This window comes from Aotus nancymaae, unplaced genomic scaffold (genome assembly GCF_030222135.1).
Source record: "Aotus nancymaae isolate 86718 unplaced genomic scaffold, 86718_ANA_hifiasm-v0.15.2.pri h1tg000027l, whole genome shotgun sequence".
NCBI lineage: Eukaryota > Metazoa > Chordata > Mammalia > Primates > Aotidae > Aotus > Aotus nancymaae.
The window spans coordinates 2544570-2554304 of record NW_026988440.1 but is presented as its reverse complement, the minus strand read 5'-3'; the positions used below and the strand labels follow the sequence as shown (position 1 = coordinate 2554304).

The following is a 9735-nucleotide window of genomic DNA, read 5'->3' as shown; positions in this document are numbered from 1 at the left end:
GGTTGTGGAGACCAAAGTTTTATCATCGAGATGAAGTCTCCAGGTGGCAAGCTTCAGAGAGAATAGATTTTAAACGTTTCTTATCAGACTTGAGTTCTGTGTTGATGTTAAATGCTGGTCAGCTTTTCCTGAATTCCAAAAGGGAAAAGGCATAATGAGGCATGTCTGATCTCCCCCTTGGCCTGAACAGGGCTTTCAGGTTAACTTTTGAGCACTCTGGCTGAGGAGAGAGTCCATTAAAATGGTTGAGAGGGGGTGGCTTTGAAGTTTATTTTTGGTTTACAACATGTAAAGTCTAGGGAGAAGACGGAAACCACCTCCCTCCCTGGAAGAGGACAATACTCCAGTCATCCCTGAGGTTGATCACGGACATGAGTCTCAGCCTCCACTGGTCAGGCGACCACCTGCCAGACTCTGAGCTAGAATGAGGTGACACAGAGAGGCTGGGACTGTGCAGAACACATTTTGGTAAAGATGGCCGAGTGGCCGTAGTTATGTCAAGCTGCCAGGCACAGCAGTGACATCTGTCCCAGCCACAGGGTCCAGGTCCAGCACCAGGGTGTCAGAGGTGTGAGCAGCGGTGTCTGTGCTCAGCAGCAGGAGCAGTTGTTCCCAGGAGGGACTTGACCTAGGGTGGGCTGTGGATTCTGTTCCTGGCTATGCAGTTTCAAGCCTGGCTCTGTGGCCTTCCCCATAATAAAATTAGCCCAAAATTCCTTATATACTACTTTTTGTGTGAATTAGAAAATTTTGGTTTCCATAGTTTGCTATAAGAAGTGAGTGAGAGGCCAGTCACAGTGGCTCACACCTGTAATCCCAGCACTTTCAGAGGCTGAGGCAAGTGGATCATGAGGTCAAGAGATCGAGACCATCCTGTCCAACATGGTGAAACCCTGTCTCTACTAAAAATACAAAAATTAACTGGGCGTGGTAGCATGTGCCTGTAATCCCAGCTACTTGGGAGGCTGAGGCAGGAGAATTGCTTGAGCCCAGGAGGCGGAGGTTGCAGTGAGCCAAGATCGTGCCACTGCACTCCAGCGTGGGGAGAGAGCAAGACTCCGTCTCAAAAAAAAGTCAGTGAGAAGCCAGTCTGTGGACAAGTGTCAGAGAGCAGCATTCAGAAGTTTCTTTGTGCAGAGCTGAGAGCCACATTCTGAATCATGTACCTGGCATCTACCCCCTGGTGAAGAGAACAATGGGGAACATCACGTCTCATAATCTCAGTCCCACAAGACTGTCCACACGTCAGAGGTAAGTCAAAAGTTTCAGATCCCAGCTTGTAAGGTTTGTTCTTGCCAAGTTTAAAAGGAAGAAACTGAGGCCAACACAAGAAGATCCAATATGAAAGGTTTATTAAGGCTCCTGGGCGAGGTTCTGCGGTCCCACAGGAGGGGCCGGAGAAGTCGCATGGACTCCTCTCAGACGTGGGGTTTTATAGGGAGTGAAGGAGCTCGATTGGTTGTGGGAGAGCAGGACTACTATTGGGTAAAGTTACAAGCCTTTGTTTGCATACAGAACTTGGCTGCTATTGGTTAGAATTACTCAGCTGCTATTGGCTAGAAAGACTCGGCTGCTATTGGCTAGAAAGACTTGGCTACTATTGGCCAGAACCACAAGACCCCGCCTCCACACTGGGTTCCCCAAGGGAAAGCCAGGCTGTGCAAAAGGGGAAAAGGGAACAATCCGAGCATGTCCGAGCTTTCGGAAAAAAGCAGGGGGGATGTGCGTCCGAGCTCCCGGTGAGGCAACAGGCCTTACACAGCTTATCTCTCTTTTCTTTCTGAGAAAAAAAATGCTGTTAAACAGGTTTTGAAAACCCACCTCACCCACCCACGTTGGGCACTCTCTGATCACTGATCTCTGTGGTTCCTGATCTGTCCGAGCAACAGGATTGATGGTGGGGGCTCAAAAAATACTCAGACCTCTCCCCAAAACTTCTGACTCAGAGTATTATGCACAAGACTATGAACTGCTTATATAACAAGCCCTACAGGCGAGGCTGATGCACAGACATGTGGGATCCTGGTGTTCTTGCTGCTCCAAGTGTGATCTGGAGACCAGCAGCAGGAGCTCCAGCCTTGTCATAAATCCAGGGTCTCTTGCTTGACTCCAGACTTCCTGGATCTCAGCACCATGTCCAGGTGATTCCTGTGCACATGGGAACGTCTTTGTCTAAGTGTCTTCTGAGCGTGTGGTCAGAACTGTGCTGTCTGCTCTGGGTGTGGTCTGACCAGATTCCTTAGCACTGGAGGTCCAGGGCCCAGTCTTTTCTCTTGTTCTCTTTTATAGCCAGTCACTGCCTTGGTGCCCTCATCCATGCTTGAGGTTTTAAGTATCGGTTATACGGTGTGAACTCCTAAGTCTATTTCTCCAGCCCAGTCCTTTCCCCTGAAATCTGGACTTGACCATCCAATTGCCACCCCAGCTCCCTCACCTGCATTCCTAATAGACATCTCCACTGAGTGGCTGGGATGCCCCCTCCTCAGTGAGCTCCTGCCAGAGTCCCCCCCAGCTCCACTGACAGCAGCTCCACCCTTCCTTCTACTCACTCATTTTACAACTGTGGGTATCCTTGATTCTTCCTTCTCACACCACAGATATAATCCATTGACAAATGCTGTGAATCCATCTTTTTTTTTTTTTTTTGAGACAGAGTTTCGCTCTTGTTACCCAGGCTGGAGTGCAATGGCACTATCTTGGCTCACCACAACATCCGCCTCCTGGGTTCAAGCAATTCTCCTGCCTCAGCCTCCCGAGTAGCTGGGACTACAGGCATGTGCCACCATGCCCAGCTAAGTTTTGTATTTTTTAGTACAGATGGGGTTTCACCTTGTTGACCAGGATGGTCTTGATCTCTTGACCTCGTGATCCACCCGCCTCGGCCTCCCAAAGTGCTGGGATTATAGGCGTGAGCCACCGCGCCTGGCCTGTGAATCCATCTTAAAATGCATCCAGAATCCCTTCATGTCCCAGTATTTCCCCTGCTCACACCCCAGTCAAGGTAACGACATCTCCAGCCTGGAATACTGCACTCACTTCCCACTGTTTTCCCTTCTGCCTCCCTCATCCCTGTCCTCTTAATTCCATTCTCAGCACAATGATCAGAGAGAGCCTTTTAAAAAAGAAGTCATACCTATCATGTTCTCTTCTCCTCAAAACTGTCCTCTAACTCCCCTCACTCAGAGCAAAGGTCAGATCCTTCTCCACTCCCTACAGGCCCAGAGGTGTGTGGCCACACCTCTGCCCTCACCTCAGTTTCTCTCTGTCCAGCCTTCCTGGCCTCCTTGCTCTTCTGGGAACAGACACCTTCTTGCCCTCGTGCCTTTGCTGTGGAGGTTCCCCTGCTTAGAAAGAACTTCCCCAGGCATCCTCATGGACATTCACCTGTACCTCAACTCTTTCCTCAAAGGTCACATTTGCAACAAGCTGCACACTGACCACCCAACACAAAATAGCCACCTTCCCTGTCCCCACTTCCCACACTGTGGATCACCTGCCTCACAGCACTTACTACCTTCTAGCACTTTCCTTTCTTATTCTGCTTATAGTGTATCTATCATCTACCTCTTCCCACTGGAACACACGCTCCACAATGTCAGAGATTTTTCTGATTTTACTTCAGTGATGTTCCCCAGATGCAGAACCATTCTGTCCTATGTCTGGCTGACAACAAAGGTCAGTTGAATGAATGATGACTGTAGAGCATCTCCTATTCTAAAGGCAGTATCTTTATTAACATAGACTCAGGCCAAGTGCTGTTTTGCGGCAGCTACAGCACAAGGTCCCTCACAGTGACAACCAGGCCGCCTGTGCTTTTCTCAGCAGTGCTGCTTGTGGCCTCCCTCCCCCATCCCTCCTCCCACACCAACCCCCACGCACACTGCAGCACATAATCAGGTTTCTCTCTTCAGGAAAGAACAATTCTAGACTATGGGTCCAATTTCACAAACCAATGTAAGTCTAAATTAGACTCTGCTTTACAGATTCATGAGTTGGGATTGGAGCCAGCACCAAGATCACTGGAACCAGGGCAGGGAGAGAGGGCAGGAGAGCAGAGCAGAAGAGGAGCCCTAGAAGGAGGGCAGGAGCTGAATGGGTCTGAAAATTTGTCTCAGAAACACAGAGACTTCTGTGTGCAGGGGCCGCCCTGGGCAATGTGTGAGCCTCTGTGGTCACAGTTCCCGTGGGACAAGTTTCCACTGAAGGGACAAGGAGAGTGGAACAGTGAAGCTGACCCAGCTGTGGACTGACCACATAAAGCCCATGACAGACTCAACAGCAACTGGGCACAGGCCCCGTCCATACTCAGCTCCTCACAGCCTTCTCCATCCCCACCTGCAACAGACTCAGCACAGCGAACATGTGGATTCTGGAAGGTTCTCAGGTTTTTCATTTATTTCCTCTCTCAAATTTTAGGAATCCTCTCCTTTAATTAACCCATCAACCTCTAATGGCAAAAATCAGAAAAGAAATTTATATTCAGATTCTTATTTTCAGTAGAGAAGTAAGAGTTTACAATTCAGTGTACCATCAAGTTGAAGTAGGGATGGAGACACCCATCCCCACCTCTCTGGAACAGGAAAGATGACTGGGGAGGGAACACAGGTCAGCATGGGGACAGGGGTCATGGTGGACACGGGGTGGGCTGTCTCTCCGCCTCCTCACATTATGCTAAGAGGGACGCAGACACATTCAGATGCCTTTTCAGAAAGAGATGCCAGAGGCTCTTGAAGTCACAAAGGGGAGGCGTGAAGAAATCCTTCATCTCAGTCCCACACAAGGCAGCTGTCTCAGGCTACAGAAGAAAATAGTCAAATACAAGTCAGTCCTGGTAAGTGGTGACACCCTGAATAGCCCACTACCCACCCAAAATGTCCCAAAGAATCCCCATAACCCAATCCTGTCTCCTCTGCCCCACCCCCCACCCACTTCAGACCTCCCAGGGTCTCACCTTTACAAGCTGTGAGAGACATATCAGAGTCCTGGGTACTGTCACTGCCTGGGGTCGAACAAAAACAGGACCTGGTCAGATCCCACAGGAGATGTGGCTAAAGGAAGAATTGTGGGGTGACTGAGCTCCTCCACACTCCCTGCCACTTAACACGCAGCCTGAGAGTAGCTCCCTCCTTTTCCACCTATGGGAAGAAAATGTCCTGTGAGGGGCTAGGGAGGCGGCAGAGCCATGAGGTCTTAGAGGAGCCTCCTAGTCTTGGACTCAAGAAAAGTTTCCAGAACTATGACTATAGATCCAGGGCAGGATCAGGAAACATGAGGAAAGCAGGTGCGGGTCCTGGACCAACTGCCCTCATGAGGTCTGTCCTCAGCAGGGACCTTCCTCTGTGACCTGTGACTACTGGGATCAGGACCCATCACCACAGTCATCAAGGTGATACATCTGTCCTTCACTGTCACATGTGTTTCACAAAAGAATAAGTGCTGGCACACGGGGCCCTAGGCTGGGTCGGCCCATGTGTGGATGGTGCTTCCCAGCAACAAGGCAGGACACACTTCTACCTGAGGCTTGAAACCCCCAGTGGGACAAGAAAACCCAGACCCCACCCCTCACCCCTTCCCCACCTGAGCTCTTCCTCCTCCACATCACAGCAGTTAACACAGCTACAGTGACCACAGCTCCAAGGACAGCCAGGCCAGCAACGATGCCCATGATGGGGATGGTGGGCTGGGAAAACGGCTCTGGGAGAAGAGGGGAAGGTGAGGGGCCCTGAACCCCAGGCCTCAGCCCTGACCCTACTGAAGGGCTCCAGAAAGGCTCCTCCTTTCCCTGAGAAGAGATATGATGCCCCCATTCTCCTCCTGACCCCATCTCATGTGAGGGGCTCAGGTAGTTCCTCATGCTGCACACGGCACGTGTATCTCTGCTCCTCTCCAGAAGGCACCACCACAGCCACCCACTTCTGGAAGGTTCCATCCCCTGCTGGCCTGGTATCCACAAGCTCCATGTCCTGGGTCTGGTCCTCCCCATCCTACTGCCAGGTCAGTGTGATCTCCGCAGGGTAGAAGCCCAGGGCCCAGCACCTCAGGGTGGCCTCATGGTCAGAGATAGGGTGGTGGGTCACGTGTGCCTTTGGGAGGTCTGAGGGGAAGAGTCAGAAAATTCAGGCACTGGCTGGGCGTGGTGGCTCAGGCCTATAATCCCAGCACTTTGGGCGGCCACGGTGGGCAGATCACGAGGTCAAGAGATCGAGACCATCCTAGCCAACATGGTGAAACCCCATCTTTACTAAAAATACAAAAATTAGCTGGCATGGTGGCACATGCCTGTAATCCCAGCTACTCGGGAGGCTGAGACAGGAGAATCACTTGAACACAGGAGGCAGAGGTTGCAGTGAACCCAGATCCCACCACTGCACTCCAGCCTGGCAACAGGGTGAGACTCAATCAAAAAGAAAAGAAGAGAAGAGAAAGAAAAGAAAGAAAGAGAAAATTCAGGCACTTTGCATCTCTCATGGGACACCCCAGTAGCACCCATGTGACCATCTTGAGAATGAACAGGACACGTGGGCTGGGAAAGGGAGCACAGAACCCAGACGCCAGCCTGGACACAGGCACCTGCGGTAATCTCCTATTCCTTGGAAAGTTCGAGTCTCTCAGTGGGGGAGCAGGGACTTCTGGTCCTGACCTGAGTGGAGCCTGAGGGACTCAGAAGAGCTAGAATCAGAGTCACAAACACACTGAGTGTGAGGGAGAGAACAAGGCCCAGAGGAAAAGTCCTGGTGTCCAAGACTGCTGTGGGGGTCAAAGGGGACGGCTGATCAGTATTCCTGGGATTGTCTTCCCCTCCACTCCCTCAGAGACTTCATCCCTTAATTGTCCCAGAGAACAGGGCGGGCCCTCAGAGTCAGTCTCTGGTACAGGATCTAGAAACCCAGAATTCTTCCCATTCAGGACCAGAGGGAGGACGATATTCTAGTGTTGGTCCCATTTTCCTACCCTCCTGGTGGGAGCCCCGCTCAGGTCTACAGGAGATGAGGGAGGCGCTTCTGGTACCAGCGTGACGCAGCGTCTCCTTCCCGTTCTCCAGTTGTCTACGGAGCCACTCCACTCACGGGGCCTCCCAGTAAGTCCTGACCTGCGCTGAGTATTTGTTCGCCTTCTACTTGCGCTGGGTGATCTGAGCCGCAGTGTCAGCGGCAGTCCAGGAGCTCAGTTCCTCATTCAGGGCGATATAATCTTTGCCGTCGTAGGCAAACTGTTCATACCTACGGAGGAAGCGTCCGTCCGGCCCCAGGTGGCAGCCTTGTAGCCACTGGAGGGTGTGAGACCCTGGCCCCGCCCCCGCGGTCAGCCCCGCCCACAGAGCCCCGCCCCGCCCCGACCAACCCGCGGGGATTTTGGTCCAAACTGAAAATGAAATCCGGGCCCTCCCGGGTCGAGAGTCTGGGCGGGTCCCGCAGCCTCGGAGTGGATCTCGGACCCGGAGACTCGGGGGCGACCCGAGCCTTCGTGGGGCATGGGGAGGGGTCGTGACCTGCGCCGCAGGCCGGGGTCACTCACCAGCCTCGCTCTGGTTGTAGTAGCCGCGCAGGGTCCGCAGATTCACTCGGAAATTCTGTGCGTCGGCCTTGACTCTCCGTGTCTCCCGGTCCCAATAATCCGGCCCCTCCTGCTCCACCCACGGCGCCCGCGGCTCCATCCTCGGACTCACAGCGTCGCTGTCTAACCACAAGAACTGCGTGTCGTCCACGTAGCCCACGGAGATGAAGCGGGGCTCCCCGCGGCCGGGCCAGGACACGGAGGTGTAGAAATACCTCTTGGAGTCCGGGTGCGGTGGCTCACGCCTATAATCCCAACACTTTGGGAGGCCGAGGCGGGTGGATCACGAGGTCAAGAGATCGAGACCATCCTAGTCAACAAGGTGAAACCCCGTCTCTACTAAAAATACAAAAATTAGCTGGCCATGGTGGCGCGCACCTGTAATCCCAGCTACTCAGGAGGCTGAGGCAGGAGAATTGCCTGAACCCAGGAGGCGGAGGTTGCGGTGAGCCAAGATCGCGCCATTGCACTCCAGCCTGGGTAACGAGCAAAAACTCTGTCTCAAAAAAAAAAAAAAAAAAGTAAAGCCTGTTATCACCCATCTATTGCAACATGGTCTTTTAATTCACCCTCCTGCTTCTTCAGCATCTATACTCAAAGGGGTATCATGTATCCCCTTCCAAAGCCCAAATTTCTTCCCCATCTGTTATAATCTTTCACCAGCATACACACACTCTCCCTGCCACCCGTATCCAATTAATTTCCCAAACCCCAACCCCATCCACCAAACAACAGCTTCTCTCCTTCCTGGGTGTGGTTGCAACTTTCTCCTCTGGATACCAGGTTTTGCTATTCTAACTAAGCCATTGTAGAAACTCACTAAAGAAAACTTATCCAACCCTATTAATCCTAAATCCTTTCCTCACTCCTCCTTTCGCTCCTTAAAAAACAGGTCTAAAAACTGGTCCCTCAGTAGCTCTCCCCAACCTGTCTCAACACTTTTTCATTATATACTGCTAAAATCCAGGGCTGTACGGTTGGAATTCTCACATAGGAGCCAGGCCCATGTCCTGTAGCCTTTTTGTCCAAACAACTTAACCCGACAGTCCTGGGCTGGTCCTCACAACAACATGCAGGAGCAGCTGCCGCCCTAATACTCTTAAAATCCCTCAAAATCACAGGCTATGCCCCACGTACCCTCTATAGCTCTTGTAAGGCCGGTGCCTCCTTGGGAGCCGAATGGACATGCCCTTCTCTCTCCGTGCCTAAAAACTACATCATCATACTGAGCACATTGCTCAGCATTTGCCCTCTCCATGCAGGCTCCCCTTGCCCATTTCCACATTCCAATCTCAGCCCTGCACCTGCCCTAAATTTTGAAAAGGCCTGCCAAGAGCCTGCCCTATGGTAGCTCCCCCGTGCATCCTCGGCCAGCCCCTCGTCCGTGCTCACTCCCTTCATACCCAATGGAAATGCCCCCGCTTTGTTCACCTCGCCCATCCCCAGTCTTTTAATACCCAATAGAACTACCTTGTCTTTGTTTCCCCCGTAGTCAATCAGCCACTTCTACTCCCTATAAAACCCCACGCCCCAAGAAGAGAAGCGTGACTTCTCTGGCCCCTTCCCGGACCATAGAACCTCACCCGGGAGTCGAATAAATTGGCTTTTAATTTCCTCACTCCGGTCTCTGTTTCCTCATTGAACTCGGAGAGAAGTCTAACATTTGGTGCCGAAACCCTCTGCGAGACCAGGAGCCTTCCGCCCCGAGGTAAGGCTTCTATTACCCACAACTTTTCCCGCTGGCTGCTCCGCGGACTCCCTGCTCGAAAACGCGGCCGCGTCAGGGACTCCCCCTCCCCTCGTTTGCTGCGGGCCCGTAGCCCCGGTGTAGCTTCGAAGACTTAAGAGTGCGGAGACGTCCGTACACTTTTGTCTTTCTCCCCGTAAGGGGTCACCCAGGGTCAGGGTTCTTCGGGAGACGTCTCGTTGATCCTGTATCCTCTCGTGCTCCTAGGTGTTCGGTGGGACGGCTCGGGACGCTGATCCGCCCTACCGATCATCTCCGCAGCGGCGGCGGTTTGGGTAATTAGGAGCCCTTTAAACCTCTGGGTCTCAAACTTCAACTCGCTCTTTCGTGAGCCGGCTCCCGCTTGGGTACTTTTCCTTTCTCCTGCTCTTGAGTGAGTGTCTGTGTGACTGAGTTTATGTGTAGTCCCACAGCCTAACAGCTACGGGGCTTGT

The 9735-nt window shown here is 52.4% G+C and overlaps 1 pseudogene; it reads right to left on the bottom strand.

Annotated features, from left to right (window-relative positions):
• Positions 1-4692: 4692 nt before the first annotated feature.
• LOC105734300 (saoe class I histocompatibility antigen, A alpha chain-like) lies at positions 4693-7669 on the bottom strand (annotated as a pseudogene).
• Positions 7670-9735: the final 2066 nt, after the last annotated feature.